Here is a 6,000-nt window from a genome sequence, read left to right on the forward strand (position 1 = left end):
GAAAACAATACTTTTAGGACTTACCTCATGGAGTTGTTTTGTGCAATGTAAACAAAACATTTTATAAACTTTAACTTGTTTCAGAAATGTATGTAAAACAATTGCACATGTATAATATATATCAAATTGCTTGTCTTCACAAGAGGGTAGGAGGTAGGGAAAGAATATAGAACTAATTTTTTTTAATGTCAAAATGTTTGTTTACAAAATGTAAAAGTAAAATTCAAATTAAATGTAAAAAAAAGGGATGTAAACCACTATGTTAACCTTTAATTGCTCTATAAATGTCAGCTTCTATTCAGATTCCTCAGAGAGACTGTTCCAAACCTTCTCTTCTCTTCTAAGGCTTTCTTTCAATCTACCCCAAGCATAACAGAAGATAGATGATACCTCCCATAATTTACATAAAAGGTTGGTTTCATCCAATCTGAACTCCATCAGATCTGTTCCTCCATTTCATGAAATTACTTAGCATCATAATAACTCCTTTCCTCTTAGTATGGAAAAATCCTATTTTTCTCTTAGGTGGATACCTTTACCTAAACTCTTGATCTTGTTCCTTCTATATCCATCAAAATTTTGTTCTGGTAGTCCTCCCTCTCTTTCATTCATATCTTCCTTACCACTAATACCTTCCTGCCTACCTACAATTTACAGGTTCTATAACCTAATCCTAACAAATAAACTTCTTGTTACCATTCTATACCATCTAGCTAATATACCCCTCTCTCTTCCTCTTCTTTTACAAATTTCTTAAAATATCTATATTTTATGAGATTCTACTTCCTTATCATTCACAATCTCCTACATTCTTTGCAATCTAGCAACTATGCTGATCATTGTATTAAAACTTCTTGATCAAAGTTCACCAGTAACATTCATAATCCAAGTCTAATTGTCTCTACTTCTCATCCCATTTGGTCTTTTTGCAATGTTAAAGACATTTGATCGCCCTCTTTCTACAGAATAACCATTTCTCCTTTGGCTTTAAAGACAAGAATATTCTTGTTTCTCTGACTTCCCTAACCACCTTTCTGTTGCTTTCATTTGTCTCCTCCCTATCTCTTTAAAGTAGATATTCCCAAGGCTTTTCCTTGGTCATCTTTACTCTATATAATAAAGTATCTTTCTTCACAGTCTCATTCATTCCCAAAGCATCAATTACTATCCTTCTGCAGATGAATAAATATCTTTATCTTCCCACCTGATGTCTCCTCTGAGATAAGACCTAAAATTCCATCTGCTCACAGGCATGTATATTTGTATATTCCAAACTGAATATGCCAAAACCAAGCTTTTTATCCTTTCCTCAAAGATTTTCCTCCCTATGATTTTACTACTTCTGTTCATTTCAAAACCATATACCCTATTTTAAAAATCATATATATCAATCTATCTATATCTAGAGAGAGACAGACAGTGACAGAGGAGAGTTAGAGAAAGTTTTGAGCTTTTTAAAATGCTTTTCTCAAAATAGTCCCATGAGCTAGGCAATACAAGTAACACTTCCCATTTTATAGATGAAGAAAATGAGTATCAAAGAGTCAAAGTTGTTTGATCAAGAGCAATTTGGTATATTCAGTCATTATGCCATTTGAAGGATCCATTCCTTTATTTCTGTTGGTAGGAACAGACCTACCACCAGTTAACCGCCACCAGTTAATCTAGGTTCTCATTATCAACATTCTGGTCTACCAATAAAACAATAGGCACATAAATATCTACTATGATTCAGGCAATTGGGATTCAGATTTTAAAAATAAAAATGAAAAATGAAAGAAGAAATTCCTGGTCTCCAAGAGTTTACATTTTATCAGGGAAGAAAACATAACTATATAAATATACACAGAATGAATGCAAGGTAATTAAATACAAGGTAGTCAGTGAAGGAAGGAATTAACAATTAGGAAGATCAGGAAAGTTGTATCTTGTATGAAGAAGCAGGTAGTTAGCTGGATGGCAGAGTTGATAGTGTGGATCTGAATTAGAAAGACGAGTTCAAATTCTTCTGACAAATACTATATAATCCTGGGGAAATTAATTCTGACTTGCCTTATTTTTTTTTCATCTCTAAGATGAGAATAATAATAGAACCTACCACCCAACACTGTGATTGGGGTAAAATGAGAAAACTCATATAAAGAAGTTTATAGACCTTAAATCACTATGTAAATTCAACCTATTAAAAAAAGAAAGGAATTCTATGAAGTAATCAAGAGGAGGGAGTAAATTCCAGTGATAGAGGAGAGAGTTGGCAAAAGAAAAGGAATGGAGATTAAATATGGAGTGCCACAAACAAAGGAGAGAAAAAGAAGGCTAGATTAGCTGGATTTCAGAGTATAGTAAGAGGAATAATGAATAATTGGCCTGGGAGGACATGTAAGAACCAGATTATGAAGGGCTTTAGAAAGTAAAAAAAAAAAGTTGTGCTTGATGCTTTATCTTAAAAATAATAAGAAATCACTAGAGTTTAGTACATTTAGTAAGAGAGTGTCATAGTTACATATGTGCCCAAGGAATGAAATATGAAATAGAGTGAAAGTGTTTGGGGGCAGAGAAACCAATTACTATTGGTGCAACAACATCTCCTCAAGAGAAATGATGAGGTTCTGACTTAAGCCAGTCATATATGAGAGATGTGGAGATGGTAACAGCAATATTTTGCAGCAATCAGATAGGCAGAGTGAGAAGTAGAGGATAACACCAAGGTTACAAATCTGAGAGACTGAAATAATAGACATACTATAAAATAATAGGAAAGTTTAGAAGAGGAATAGGATTGAAGTTTGAGTAGTATCTGGTATATCTAGTTGAATAGCTAAAATAGGCAGTTGGTACTATATGAATGAAATACAGAAGATAGACTGAGCCTCTGTGTGTGTGTGTGTGACAGAGAGAGAGAGAGAATCTGAATCATGTGCATATAAATCTTAATAAAATCTATATGAGCTATTGAGTTTACAAAAAAGAGACTGAGAAAGGGAGGGAGAGAGAAAGGAAGGAAAGAAGGAAGAATGGATGAAAGGAAAGGAAAAAGTGGAGGGAGAAAGTAAGAAAAAAGAAAGTGAAGCAGGAACTAGGGAAGGATGAAGGGGGAAGGCAGGGAAGAAGGAAGGGAGAAGGAGGAAAGAAAGAAGGGTGTGAGAAGAAGGAAGGAAGAAAAGGGAATGGAGGAATAAAGAAAGAGAAGAGAAAAGAAAGGAAAGAAGGGGAAAACAGCAAGGAAAGACAAAAAAAGAGGAGGGTCTTAGAGAAGACCACTCATAGTCAAGGCCCATGATAAAGATGAAAAACCAGCAAAAGAGTCTGAGAAGTAATCAGAAAGATTAGAGAATAACCTAGAGAAAAAATAATGTCATGAAAACATGGGAGTGGGGATTGTTTAGGATAATATGTATTGGTTCCAAGGCAGAAGAGTGGTAAGGACTAGGCAATGGGGGTTAAGTGACTTGCCCAGGGTCACACATCTGGGAAGTGTCTGAGGCCAGATTTGAACCTAAGATCTCCCATCTCTAGTCCTGGCTCTCAATCCAGAGCTACCCAGTTGCCACCAAAAGTATGATTAAATTAAGAGAGATGAAGCCTGAGAAAACATTAAGTTTGGCATTAAGTTAACTGTTGTTAAACTTGGACAGGGATGTTTTAGTTGAATTACAAGATTTGATGTTAGATTCTGAAGATTTGAAGATTGATTGAAAGGAATGGATGTGGAAAAAATTTTTGTTTCACAAGGAAATAGATTATTTTGAGGGTGCTCCTCAGTTGCTTCTGTCACTCTACTTGGAAGGATGGAAAGTGGGGCAATAAAATCCTCCCAAAAGCCCCAAACTCATTATGCCCTATCAACTTCTCTTCTTGATTTTTGACTCCCCCATCATCAGATCCTCTCCTTCCACCTTCCCTTGCTTTTTAGTTTTCCTTTTAGTTTTCCTGTTGTCTTCTCCAATAGATGATGAGCTCTTTGAAGGCCCAAGAGGTCAAAAAATTGTTGTTCTGTCATGCCCTACACTTCCTGACCCTATTTGTCGCTTTCTTAGCAAATGTACTGGAGTGGTTTGCCATTTCCTTCTCCAGATCATTTTACAGATGAGGAAACTGAGGCAAAAGGATTAAATGACTCATCTAGGGTTATGTAGCTAGTGCTTGAGGCCAGATTTGAACTTAGGAAGAGGAATTTTCCTGAATCCAGGCCAAGAAAACTACCCATTTGCCCATCTATCTGCCCTGGTCAAAACTTAGGACCCAGTAATGATTTTTCAAGATGGAGGAAATTTGAGTTTATTTGAAAGCAAGAATGATAGAACCAGTAGAAAGGAATAAACGGAAGATTATAGAGAAGATAACGGTGTGGATAATCTACTGGAAAAGTGTAGAGGATATAGGATCAAGGGCACATGTAGAGGTTTTAGACTTAGCAAGAAGAATGGATTTTTCATTATCAGAAAGTAGAGAAAAGTGGGGAGATGGTAAGATGATGGGAACTTTGAACTGAAAAAAAGCAGAAACAGGAAACTCATGGAAAATGGCCTCAATTTTCTCAATGAAGAAGCAATGTCTTCAAATTAGAGGCTGGAGGGAAAAGAAGGCAATGAAGGCTTGAATAAAGAAAGGAAGGTTCCAAATAGATTTTTATGATGAGATAATTAAGGAGTAATAAAAAGGTTGCCTTGTGATTGAATAAAGCACCCAGTTGATGTTAGATAATATACATTTGTAGTGTATCTGGTAAGCTTAACTGTGTGAGTATTTATGCTCTGATCAGTAGCACATGAGTAGGAGCAGAAGACTGGTAGGGGTAGGATTTGGCAAGATGTGATCACAATGGGACAAGGGGATAAAGGACTAGAGGATAGGAGAGAACATAGGGTTTAATTGAATAAAAAGTCAAGTTTGGAAAGGTAAAACAGAAAAGTGAAAGTATAGATAATGGTGGGAGAAAGTATTGAAGGGAAGGAAAATTGATTTGAAGCTGATATGAGAGGAATTTTAATAAAATAAATTTTAGCATGGCATAATTTTATATGGTATGGGGAAAGATGGAATGATTTTTGGGTTCTGATCAGAGAGAAGAATGCAAGAATTTTGGACCAAGTAAGTATATCACTTGTGGATAATGGTATAATCCAAAGTGTGACCATTCCTGTGCATAGCAGAGATGGAATGGAGCAGTGGGTCATGAAGTTTGAAGAAATTGAGGAACTAGGGAGTTAGGGTGTTTTGAGGGTGCATGAATATGAATATGTATATCCCCTGGTATAAGTACTAGAATTGGATATGAGAAGAAGGCAGTGATCCAGATGCATAACTGAGGAATAAAGGACAATGACCTAAGAGCAATACCCCCCATGATCTCCATAGTGTAGAATATTTTAATAGAATGAACTTCAGAGGAGTAGATTTTTCAGAGTGACAGGTGTAAAGGGAAATTTTGGAAGTGGAGTTGGGGAACACACAGCATGCTTTTATTTCAGGACCAACTTGATTGCAGTAAAGGGAGGGCAGAAGAGATAGCGAAATCAGTGCTAGTGAAGAGGAGATGCTGTATCATCTGGGGAAAGCCAGATCTTATTGAGAACAAATAGTTAGAAGTAGTAAAAAAGGAAGAAGTCCAAAATGGAAGGATATTTATTCACTATGCAATAAGAATTCTAGATTACATAGTGGAAAAGATGAGAGAGTTAGAAATTGGACATGTTTAGGTATGCTTGAGGAGGATGGAGGTCAAAGAATGACAGTGTGAGCTGGGAGTAGTTATTTCTGGGTGGCTAGTTTAGTGAGTAAAATTGGCTTCTTGAAAATAACAGGAAACTAGTGTTGAGGTAGTAGTGGTTGGCAGTTGAATAGTCTCCATAGGGTGGTATTGTGGGGCAAAGTCCAGTGCTTCTGGGCCTCTTCCTGGGCCACTAGGACCTATTTCTCTAAGGTGGATAGGAGTGGAGAAAGTGTTTATTCAAGGCAAAAAGAGGGTCAAGTTTTGGTGGAAGAACTGTTTGACTAGCC

This window comes from Monodelphis domestica, chromosome 8, assembly GCF_027887165.1.
Source record: "Monodelphis domestica isolate mMonDom1 chromosome 8, mMonDom1.pri, whole genome shotgun sequence".
Classification (NCBI taxonomy): domain Eukaryota; kingdom Metazoa; phylum Chordata; class Mammalia; order Didelphimorphia; family Didelphidae; genus Monodelphis; species Monodelphis domestica.